The following is a 12,540-nucleotide window of genomic DNA, read 5'->3' on the forward strand; positions in this document are numbered from 1 at the left end:
ATACGTGTGTTTTTGTGTGTGTGTGTGTGTGTGTGTGTGTGTGTGTGTGTGTGTGTGTGTGTGTGTGTGTGTGCTTACATCTGAGATAAATTTGCTACAGTGAAAAACCCCCTGTTGTGAAAAATTTCTTGCTGCAAACATGATTTCATTGTAGAGGAGTTTCACTGTATCTTGGACATAGTATTTTAAATGTTCTGTAAAACGCTTTATTTCAAATGCAGCGGTTATGAAGGCTCTACAAATATATAAATAAAGCTGCATTGGCTTGTATTGTATTCCTTTAGCATAGCACCATCTAGTGGATGCATGGTGCAACTGCAGCCACGATTGTAGCTTCTATTCTATGCACCTTATAATGCGGTGCACCCTATATATGAAAACAGTTTGAAAATATGCCATTCATTTAAGGTGCGCCTTATACACCGAAGCACCTTGTAGCACGGAAAATACGGCAACATCTTCATGACGATAAGGCATATTTCTTTTGACTGCAGATGTTCTTACTGTGTGTTTTGATGATCACCTAGGTGCATTTAGAATTGAGGAGGATTTGTTCACTGTTACTAATGTGCGTGAGTAGATAAGATTATTGGCAAGATAGACCGTTTTCACATGAAAATGATGACAGAACAAAATTGTCCCCTCCTGTGTTATGCATGAGCTGTCTAAAATGGATTTAATAAAAGAAAATGGTTTTGAATTGAAATCTTGTAATGTGTTTTATTCAAGGTCGTTAGGCATAGGGTATTTTTCACCCAACTGAATAATTTTAAAATGAACACGCATGAATGTTAACCTAAACGATCAGAAGTGGCATTATGACAGTCAACACAAAATGGGTGTTGAACATTAAATACTTCTATAAATGTTACTTCAACGCGGGATTGTGTGGATGCAAACAGATACTTTGCCAGTGTGAAAAGTAACACCCTAAATGTTGAATTATCACCATATTTGCAGTGCAGTTTTTGGGCCATTTGTCCATCCATGTTAAAAAAAATGCTACCCCAACCCATTTCCACAGTTTGAGCCTGCCTTGCTAAGTTAAATGAATTAGAGTCAGGCCGAACTAAGAAGTAAAGCCCGTTTGATTAATTAAACCCCACAAGTAGAGGGATCTCCTTTGAATAAATAGATTGAAAGCAGAACGATAGATCATCATTATTTGTGACAGTTAGGTGTAAGAGCGTTTGTATCATGCGACTTCCGCTGGTTTGGGCTAAAATGACATCGTCCAAATGGGTGATGGGATTTTAGTGAGATGACAACAAGGCGGCTCAGTGAACTCTTTGCATGTTTTGCAGATGATGTTCAATCCGATTTACTTTTGCCTCTTTACAGTCGGTCAACAAATCTGCAATGTCATTAGTTCTGCAGACTGTGAGTGTGCTGCCTCCCTGCATTAGCCTCCAAGCCCATACCAACTTCTTTATATAACTCTCACTCCCACCCTCTGGAGTGTTTTCATCCCTCAGTGTACTTGGGAATGCAGATGTTGCTCTTTCACCAAACGGGAGAAGTCTAATCCTAATGGCTGTCGTGGGACTTTTTTTTTTTTTTTTCCAGAGACCAACTTTCTCAAGGATTATTCAAAATCTTGATTATTTAAACCTTACTTCAACGCATTAGTTGAAATTAAAATTGCTTTGGGAAAAAATCCAAAGTGACCGGACAGAAAACACCCTTGAATGGTCACCAATTAATCAGAGGGCACATACAGAGACTTGAAAACCATTCACACTGTCATTGAGAAGCACATGAACCAATACTGCCACTTCAGAAGTCAGGTTAATCAGTTCATTGCCATACCATCAGTGTAGCCTTAAAATTCCAGACGAATGAAACGCTAATATAACGCGGGGTGGTACCACAGTGGGTAGCATGGTTAGTATGTCTGCCTATTGCTCTAATGGTCTCCTTAAGTGTGTCATTTTATGTTTTGACACTCCAGCTTCCTCCTCTGCATCCCCAAAACATACATGTGAGGTTTCTTGACAAATAAATTTCCCATATGTGTGAATGTGTGTGTGGGAACAGTTGCTTGTTGATATGTGCCCTGCCACTGACTGGCGCCCTGTCCATCTCTTGCACAAAGTAAGTTAGAAATGGCTCACTAATGAGGACAAGGAGTAGATAAAACGGATGGATGGAAGAATAATGGAAATTTTTGTCATGTCTCCCACCATCAATTCGCTTACACATATGGACAAAATTGTTGGTACCTCTCTGTTAATTAATACTAATAAATAAACAGACATGTAATTAACCAACTGAAAGTCAATTCTTGTTTTTGAGTAGTGGTTCAAATAATTATATATTTTTAAAAAAACAGACCTATTTAACAGACCTGGACAAAAAGGCACACCGAGAAAAAGATTGAAAATAGTTTGACCACAAGGACATGTTGAATCAAAGTGTTGTCATTGAATTAGTATCACAGGGGTCTTCAAACTTGTCAAATCAGTCAGCCTATTTAGATGATGACAAGTAGTCACTTTGCTATTTGGTGACTTTGTGTGAGTCACACTTATTAACATGCACTGGAGGAAGCGAAGGAGAGAGTGGTCCCAGGATATTAGAAATAAAACTATAGACAAGCACAAAGGTAAAGGCTACTACATCCTGTCCAAGCCTGATGTTAATGTGACCACAATTGCAAATATTCAGAAACTTGAGATCCACAGGTTTAGTGCCAACTTCCCTGAAAATGGCCGCAAGAGGAAATCGTTGACAAATTTGTGATTGACAATACGAGTGGTAACAGAAGAGCCCAAATGAAGTAAAGGTGGACTTTAAGGTCAAGATACAGTTAAATCAATGTCAGATCGCACCACTCGTCATTTTTAAGCCAAAGTGGACTTCAAGGGAGATGGTCAAGAAGGCCACCAAAGTTTAAAATAACTAATTGAAAAAATGCCACACTGCATATTGGCAAGTAACAGATCTTATGGGAGACTGTCCTCTGGACAGATGAGACAAAATTGGAACTTTTTCACGAGGCGCATCAGCTCTATGTTCACAGATGCAAATATGAAACATACCAAGAAAGAAACACTGTCCCGAGTTTGAAAATGGAGGAGGCTCTGTTATGATCTGGTGTTGTTTTGCTGCATCTGACACAGGGTGTCTTGAATATGTGCAGGGTTTAGTGAAATCTCTCGCCTATCAAGCTATTCTAATGCTGCCCGGGATCAGAAGGTTTGGTCTCAGCAACTTGGGTCATGGGTCTTGTAATAGGATAATAACCCACAGCATCTCAGAATGGAGGAGGGCAAAGCATTGGACGGCTCTGAAGTGGCCTCCTATGAGCCCTGATCTCAATCCTATGGAGTATTGAGTAAGCGATATGTGATCTTCATTGGCCAACTCGCATGGATTTTCATTGGTTAACTCTAATGAATTTATTCTTATCAACAATATTATTATTATTATTTGTTTTACTATTTTTAGTCAGCACAAACCGACTTGACTTGTATATCTCCCCCATGAGCTGTTCATATTCACTCTGCATCACAGTCACACGGTCCTTTGGTCTGGTGAACTCTGGCTAGTTCAAATCTAATTACTGGGCCCAGTGCATTGTGGCTCCAACCAGCCCACATGATTTGTTTCTGCTTATTTCCTGATATTGAGTTGAGGGAAGCCAGTCTATGTCGCATATTCATTTTCACAAAATCCCCACATGTGATTTTGTGCAGTATTATTAAGAAAAATAACACATTGGAAACCTGCAAGCTGTGGTTAATGCATCTGGCTGTATAAACGAAGTCTAGTTTCGTAAGAATCACACTTCATGTGGCAATTGCTTGTTTTTATTCAAGCTGCCTGATTTTATTTTCTAATGCGTACATTTATGGATGATTCTCCATTGTTTTTAACAGCAAAAGTCAACAAATCGCTTCACTTTGGCCCAAAAGAAAGCGATTAACTCTTTGTCATGATCTTATGTAAGTTTGTCTGTTTGTTTATTTCTTAAATGAAAAGCTGCACTCCTGATTTTTTTTTTTTTTGGGGGGGGTGGTCACAGATTCATAATGTTTTTTTTTTTTCTAACTCAAAATGACACATTGATAACTTGATAACTACAGTATATTCCTTTTATCTGACATTCGGCAGCTTTCCATGAACAAGTTCCTGGCATGGTTCTGACTGCGCATTCCAAAACTTTTCTTGACAGAAATTGTAAAGCGGTGTGGTTATGGGAAAGATATGGCTGAATAGAAATCACAAGTATCCGTCTGTACAGAATGGTTGCGGTTGTTTCCTTTCAATGACCCACTTGCACAAACCACCCAACAATTTCGTGTTGAGGTCAAGACTTTGGGAAGTAAATTTCAAAATTTTACTATCAGCTTAATCTATACATTCCACAAGCACCTTGGATGTGTGTTTGAGGTTCGTGTGATGCTGGAAGACCCATTTGTAAATTTCAACCATCTGGTTTGAGGCTTGCTGAAGAATTTTGAGGTTTGCATCCCTTTTCATTTAGTCAATGTGCAAAGTACTTGGCCCAATTTACAGTGGATGCAATGCAGCTGTCCTGTTAGTATCATAAACAACAGTGGTCTTGGAACCTGTCCTTGTGGAGATCAACGGGAGAAAGTGATGGAGATGAGCTGTGCAACTGTGAGACAGTGCAACTTTAATTTTGATCTACTTGTGCCAGTGCAACCAGTAAATTTGTTGATGAAAAAAAAATACCATTCTTTAAAAAAATCGTTATTTCTGACAAACATCTGCTCCACACTTCAGCTCACTTATCAGTAATATATTGAAAATGAGTGTGATGAATCTACATTTTGCATGTCAATTTACAGTGTGTGTTCCCAAAACTTCAACTTGTGCCCCTAAAATGTCAGGCTAGGGGGCCACTGTACTCCTAGTAAGAAAAAAATAAAAATAAAAATGAGTCTGGAGCTCTGCTGAAGCTGGTATTTCCCACACTGTCTGAATGTGGTCTGTTGGTGAAGGAATCTAGCAGCCAGTTACACATGGGGTGGGCTCTGTTTTTATTATTTATTTTTTTATTTTATTTTATTTTTTTTGCCAGAAGCTGATTGTGGTAAATTCTGCACTGGAGTCAACCAGCAAATCATTCAAATCTGTATTTTTTTTGTTTTTTTTTCATCCAGGTGTGCCAGGTTCAGGTAGAAAGCAGAGGACATGGTGTCCTCTGTGGAGCAAGTTGGCTGGGAAGCAATCTGATGTTGGTCAAATACAGGGGGCAGTGTGTTTACATGCCTCTCAAAGCACTCCATCGATTTGGGAATTAGTGTGACAAGGTGATAGTCATCAATGGCTTTGATGGTCGAGTTTTTCTACACAAGAATTGTGATGCCAGACTTGAAATGGAACAAAAGCCTGCTCCAGCAAGATGTTGTAGATGTCCATCTCAGCACTTGTGCCAGCTAGTTGACATACTGCCAACGTGACTGTTGAATATTTCGAGCATGCGTGTGCTTTGCTCTTCAATATTGAGATTGCTTCCAGCCGTTCTGAGCACAGCCTTGTTAGCTAGTCGACATACTGCCAACGTGACTGTCGAATATTTTCGAGCATGCGTGTGCTTTGCTCTTCAATACTGAGATTGCTTCCAGCCGTTCTGAGCACAGCCTTGTCATTTGACTTGATATTTGTCCCTGAAGGATATGTATTTTGTCACGCAGTTGTCTTCTCTGCACTTACACATAAGGCCAAGTACTCGCGTGCAACACAATGAATTTTGGTCAGCGGGCTTTGGATGTTGTCATTAGCATTTAATCAGTCAATGTGAGCAGATCTGTAGGCATTCTTAATGTTTGTGAAGACAAAATCCAATCACGTGTCTGCCTATTGCGAGACATGGCGAACCATAGTTTTAATGCCAGCCTGATTGACATGAAAATGTGCCCTGGATGTGAATTTTCAACATTGGGAGGGTCGTTTAAAGAACATTCAAGGCGCAGTTGTGCCTTTCTGCCATCCACAGAGGCACAGAGAGAGGGGAGCCAAGAGCCAGTTTGCAAATTATGATGGGAACACATTGATTATAGAGTGGATTTACATGGTTTATTTTGGGACTGCACTCAACATCAACATTAACACATGAATATATGCCTCCACGTGGATGCATTTTCAAGCCATGAAATAAAAGTTTCAACACATTTTGTAAATCAGTCATACAAGTTACAGCGCAAACAAATGCACATTGGGCTCCACTGCATCTGATCACAAAATGGTTGTCCTGAGCATAAAAATGAGCACAAACATGAAAAATTCAACAGATCATTTGAAAGCCATCAAAGGCACAAACATAACCACTGATTACAAGCTACACAAGGGAAACCCTTTTCATTGAAAACCATCTGTTTTTCATCCATCCATCCATCCATCCATTTTCGAGACTGTTTATCCTTATTAGGGTTGCTGGTGTGCTTGAGCCTATTACAGCTGACTTCAGGCAAGAGACCCTACACCCTGGACAGGTTGCCAGCCAATTGCAGGACACATATAGACAAACAACCACTTACAACTTTGGACAATTTAGGGCCAATCTCATTTCTTCATTTGCAACTCTCTCGGTTCTCGCTTCTCGCTCATCTGTTTAACATTAGCGCCTTCCATCGAGGAGATGAGGCGAAAAACAGGAGCGTGGCGCGTACAGGGAGAAATGTTTGCGAAATGGAGACAATTATGTCCTGATGACATCCATTACTGAAAAACGGCAACTGAAGATGATGTCACGTAATTGATGTGTCACAAATCCATTGTTTGAATTATGATGATCACCACACTGCAAAAAAAAAGGATTTTCACAAAGGTAAAAAGACACTTGTTTCTGAGAACTTTTGTTTCTTTGGTAATTTCCCAACCAACAAAAAAATAATAAAAATCTTGAAAAGTAGGTTTCGTATAAGAAAAGTAATCTCAAATTAAGAAAAAAAAAGTCTACTTTTTTTTAATACCATATTCACACGAATTAATAAGAGCCATGCCCTACACGAGTCACCACATAACTAAATATGAACGGCTGTGCTGAATCACATCTACGAGAATAAAGAACACAACAATGCAGTTAAATAGATGTCCAAAATCCAGATCAGGAAAAAAAAAACATAATTCGGAAAGCATGGCAAGCATGAACCCGATTTTACAAACAAGCACATTTCACATTGGTTGACACAGCCATGCGATATTACACGTGTAATACTGACAAGTAAGCGGATGGCTCTGCTAAATCAGAACTGCATACAGACATGGCCACTTCATGCTTTATGTGGTGCCGAAGTCGGTACGCGATTTGGTTCGGTACTACAGAGCACTGATTCAAGTGCAATCAAACACTACTATGTCTCTGTGACTAAGTGGATCCTTTTACGTTGTGACTGTGCAGTAGTCAGAGTTGCTTTTCAGGGATTGAAGCAAGCAAGACCTAAATGCAGCCACTGTCGCCAAACCTCATAACTGCAGTACCATACTTATATTGTACCAATTGTGAGTTGCACACTCGCTAGCATATTTAACCATATTTATAATGTCATCAGTCATTGTGGGTGACATAGCGAAAGCTTGTGGCCAAAATTCTTAATTTATCTTAATTTCACTCTTTTTTTGACATTGTTTTGTTATTTAGATAAGATAACCTTTATTTGTCCCACACACTGGGGAAATATGCAATTATTTGTCAAAGTTTATGTATTGAACAATATTTGTTATACTGAAAATGTCCAGCCATCCATTTTCTAATCGGCTTCTCCTCATGAGGATCGCGGGGCGTGCTGGAGCCTATCCCAGCGGTTTTTGGGCAGTAGGCGGGCTACACCCTGAACCGGTTGCCAGCCAATCGCAGGGCACACAGAGACGAACAACCATTCGCACACACACACTCACACCGAGGGACAATTTAGAGTGTTCCATTAAGCTGCCATGCATGTTTTTGGAATGTGAGAGGAAAGTAGTTGAGGTAGTACAGATCAATATAAATAAATTGTATTAACTATCAAACACCGATAGGAAAATCTGTGTCCATCTCCCACTTCCATCGGTGGGAAGCTTTTGAGATACTGGGAGTAGGACATAGTTTGGCAATTATGCACAATCATCATCATCATCTGTGACTAGATACAATGGGTTAACAGGTCTCTTTGATTTTGATGTCCATTTCAGGCCATCCCCACACTTGCAGATTAAATAACGTTGGTTTAAGTAGTTCAAGGTCCTCTGCATAGCACCAAAGGCCCTCGTTATTGTGATGATACACAAGGGTGATCATAACGATGATTGTCTTCTTATTATTGCAGATTGAGTTCCACATTTTGTATCCATCAATTTAAAGGTCTGTCGCTCCCAACACCCCAGATACAGTTCTGTGTAATTTTCATGATTTAGACTTGTATTTAAAGAGGAGCTACAGGATTTTGCATACTCAGCAAAATACAGCAACTTGAGATGAATTTCTACTCTTTTTCACTGCAGAGGTCCTCCCATACTTGGTCGAAATATCAGGTGAATGTCCCCCAACAAGAAACTATTTCCCATGATTGCGGATCGTGGATGATTTTACTTTTTTGAAATGAAAAAGCATCTCCAGGACTCGGAACCTCAGGACCTTCTTTTCAACATATTTCCAATCCCTAAATGGCAGTAATCAAAATTCAGCACTGATTTTTTCAGTAATGAATCTATGAGGGAATCCACCATTACAGGACAGCGATTCAAAATGGACTTTGGACAAGTTTGGAATGATTAGCGTTTTCTAGTCTAAGGTTGTAAATGTTGTTGGTGATGTTACTGTCGGCTACTGGTGGTTATTGCATACAAGGGATACTTGCCTACTGAGAAAACTCCACACTTTTCCGTGTCCTATTTACACTGCCTTGAAAATTGAGGAATGAAAAGTGCAAGGAAGTAAAGTCAAAATAGTGAAACTGAAACAAATGACCAATGACTTGTAATATTAAATGGGTGTTGAGGCTGATGAGGAGAAAGTGAGGCAAGCAGTGAGAGAGATAGAGGTCGCAGAGTAGAGGAAGGGTGGGGGGTTGATTGTTTCTGGAGAGTCGGTGGTTTCAAATTTCTCTTCTTTCATTTCTGCACTCACATGCATTGGCCCTCTCTTTCTTTCTCTTTCTCATTTTCTCTCCTGACCACTGGGGTGTTTCTGCAAACAAGTCCATTCCAGCCGAGCCTCAGCGTGTTGTAGGCGATTGCTCCACACAGGAAGACAGGAGTGTAGAAAACAACAAAGAAGAGTGGTGACGTGAAGTGAAGAAGGAAACTAAGAAAGGTAAGCACCACGGCACGTGTATCTTTTGAGGATTTCACGAAGGGACCATACATTTTCTTTTTTTGCCTTTTGTTTTTTGTAAATTGGGGTTGGATGCCGTGCACATGTAAGTGCATGTCTGCGTGAGATCAGGCTAGACGTGGCCACTGATGCGACTAATGTGATTACAGAGTTTCCGAAAATCCTAAAAGAAATGAAAGCTCTACTGTGTGGTTAGAGAACTGATGGTTTCAGAGTCATTCAAACCACAGTGTGTCTGTTCCATTCTAACATATTGGCAGAGCTCTGGCAGCCTTCTCTGGCCGCTTGCTGGGAGGCTGCAGGTGGACATCAAGCATGTGTCACTTTTTTGGTTAGGCATGTTAGGAAGCTGACGAAAACATGCATGATAATGTGCTTTGATAATAAACCGATTAATGGGCTTGCCTGCATGTGGTTGAGCATTGGTAATTTCTAATCCTACTATTCTCCATTAGAATCAGGTTCATCACATAACCAGTAACGGTGCAAAATAAAATAAAACAAAATAAAGAATAGTTCATCTCAATGAACAGGTCTGTTTTTCTTTCTTTTTTTTTAATTAATAGTTATATCCTTCCTTTTTCTGTAGGTGTCAGGTCTCAGATCTTGCCTTTGGCATGTATGACTGGCGAAAAATTGACATGCCAACATGTCAATTTCAGTTTAGATAATGTTTGCCCATAAGCTTTTCGATTACAAAGAATGATGGCAAGCTAAAAAACAAAAAATAAACAAACAAAAAAACTTGTCCTTACTGCCAGAGCTCAGCATGTGATTTCTTGACCAAATACATCAAAAATAGATTACCGGTATTATCATATGTGCATTTTCTTTTGTCACCTGTGTGCTTGTGAGTTTAAGCAGCATGCAACTTCTTTATGCCTTTTAGTTGGGCGTATTAAGGTTGGGTAAGACGCACACATGTAAGTGCATGCATGTATGCTCATGCTTGGCATAGCTGCTGGTATGACTAATGGGAGAACAGAGTACTTCCAGAAAATCCTAATAGATGAAAGGATATCTTGATAGATTCATCCACATCTCTCTGTTAACCGTGTGGTTAGAAAATTGATGGTTTAAGGGTTTGCGGATCACTCTGTGCACGGTGCATGTGTTCTACAGCCACTCGAAATAGCTACGGCAGTCTTCTGTGGCGGCTGGCAGGTTGAAAGCATTGGTCAATTTGTCGGTTAGCCATGCTACGTGGCTAGCAAAAACCTTCATAAGCGTCAGTCAAGGTTCATTCTCATAAAATATTTAATAACACGGTCTGGATGGGGTTGAACACTAGTAGGTTCCAATTCTACTGTATGGGCAAACATCTGTCACGGTCAATAAAACAATAAAAAGCTCATCTCAGTAAACAGATATGTTTCTTTATTTTTTTCTGTAATTATATTCTTTTTTCATCTGGAGTTGTCTGTTCGTAGAGCTGAGACTGATTGTTGCCTGTTGTGGTGATAACCGGCCAGATTGTGTAGCCACGAGCTCCAAGCATGTCAATTTTAATAGGACAAGGTAGAATGTATGTCCAACCAGCTTCCCAACTACAAACAATGATCGCAAAGCTCAAAAGAAGCTTGTCGATATTGCTATGGGCTCAGCATGTGAATCCCTGACTTGCTATATCAAAAATATATTCGTGTTCCTGATGGCAGTGTAGTGGTTAACATAGACATAGACCAAAACCTTCCACATTTTGACAGTTATGGTCTCTTTGTTGTTTCAATTCATTTTCTGTGGCTGTTCTTTTCTCTTTCTTTTTGACTTTATAATGACCTCATGATGACTGGTCAGAGACTGTAGATGGGCTGGCCGTGGCCCCCGGGCTGCATAATGCCCAAGTCAGCTCTATAGGGTTTAAGTTTGGAGAGTGACTTCGCTAAAACCTCTTACTTATCTTCCCTGAAAAGCACCTTGGTTATTTTGGCAGTGTGTTTTGAGACATGATGTTGCCGATCAACGGTTGCATCTTTGTTTAAATTGTTAGAAAATATCCTGTAGACGTCCAAGTTGCTGATGTGTTTAATGAACAATTTGTGGGGGGTTTGGGTCGAGAAAAAATCGATTTGAGGGGACATACTTGAGGGGGTCCACGTTTTTTTTTTTTTTTTTCAATAAAACTGTGGTAGACATCGCAAGTACCGAGTATGCTTGTACGGAAGCGTGCCAAAGTAAACATTTTTGACTACCAAACCCGTTCAAATGTAGTTTTAAGGTACATTCAAACGTATTAATAAAATATAGCCTACATGGTAAAAAACAGCATTTAGTCATAATGCCACACATGCGCAAGTCAAAAAAAAAAAATTCTGCTTCTAGCTTTTGGCCTGCATTGTTACCAATACGTTCAAAAATGAACAAGGGTAAATATTGTTTATTAGTAATTTATGGTGTCATTATGTCTCCATCACATGATTTCCCTTCAGCATTAGTTTTCCCAAAATGCTCCGGGGCGAAAATGCAAATATTTTTGGCATTTAGCCTATTTTTTATCTAGATGTTCAATTGCACTTTGCAAATATAGTCAAATGTACTTACTAAATCTAACATAATGCGCAAATAACTGAAAGACCTCTCTCATTCGTCACAAACACATAGAGAGTACAGCTGCAGCTCAAACAAGGCAACCAAAATTTTATTGGAACAGAATGGCTTCTTCAATCTTTCATTAAAATTGTAATATTTTTAAACACAGATAAATAAATCAAGAAATAAATAGCAATGGGGGCTGAATGAGGGCTATACAGACATCTAATAGGGCTATGGCACCACTTAGCCCCAGTGTAGCACTGTGCATGGAAGAGCATTCAGGGCCCTATTTTCGTCCTGAGCCCAAGTGCAGTGCAAAGTGCAGTCTAAGCGTGCGCCATGGGTGGAGTTTTCATTCTTTTTTTTCTTTTTTTTTTTTTAGATGGGCGCAGTTAGAAATGGGCCTTTGCTCTTTGTGGGAGTGAACACAGCTGCTTGATTCCTGGCCAATCTAAGCGGCTCCCCTCATTCCTTTTAAATTCAGCGCGGAGGGAAGCGCACTGTACACATGGCGGCAGAACTCAACAGGAGTCCATGCAGGAGATTGATGTGTGCAAAGTCCGTTTATAAAGAACTGCAATAAGATCTTCACTTGTGGATGATGTTAAGTTGGCAGCTGCCAAGTGGGCACTTGGAGACCGCCTTCAACCCCCAATCGTGCATCTGTGTGTGACAACCCCGACCCTCCAAACACACACACGCACACACACACACACACGCAC

The 12,540-nt window shown here is 40.0% G+C and overlaps 1 protein-coding gene across 3 annotated transcripts in view; it reads left to right on the forward strand.

Annotated features, from left to right (window-relative positions):
* The window catches only part of plekha6 (pleckstrin homology domain containing, family A member 6), an 87,995-nt gene that overhangs the window by 6,233 nt on the left and 69,222 nt on the right, over positions 1 to 12,540 (forward strand). For 2 of the 3 annotated variants that reach the window (XM_019879314.1, XM_019879372.1), the window contains exon 2: positions 9,151 to 9,265. The gene's annotated coding sequence lies outside the window, so the exon portion shown is untranslated. Of the gene's footprint in view, positions 1 to 9,116; positions 9,266 to 12,540 lie in introns of those variants that run through there. The other variant, XM_019879320.1, reaches the window with a different exon arrangement.

Source organism: Hippocampus comes, unplaced genomic scaffold (assembly GCF_001891065.2).
Source record: "Hippocampus comes isolate QL1 unplaced genomic scaffold, H_comes_QL1_v1.1 scaffold205, whole genome shotgun sequence".
In the NCBI taxonomy this organism is placed as follows: Eukaryota; Metazoa; Chordata; class Actinopteri; order Syngnathiformes; family Syngnathidae; genus Hippocampus; species Hippocampus comes.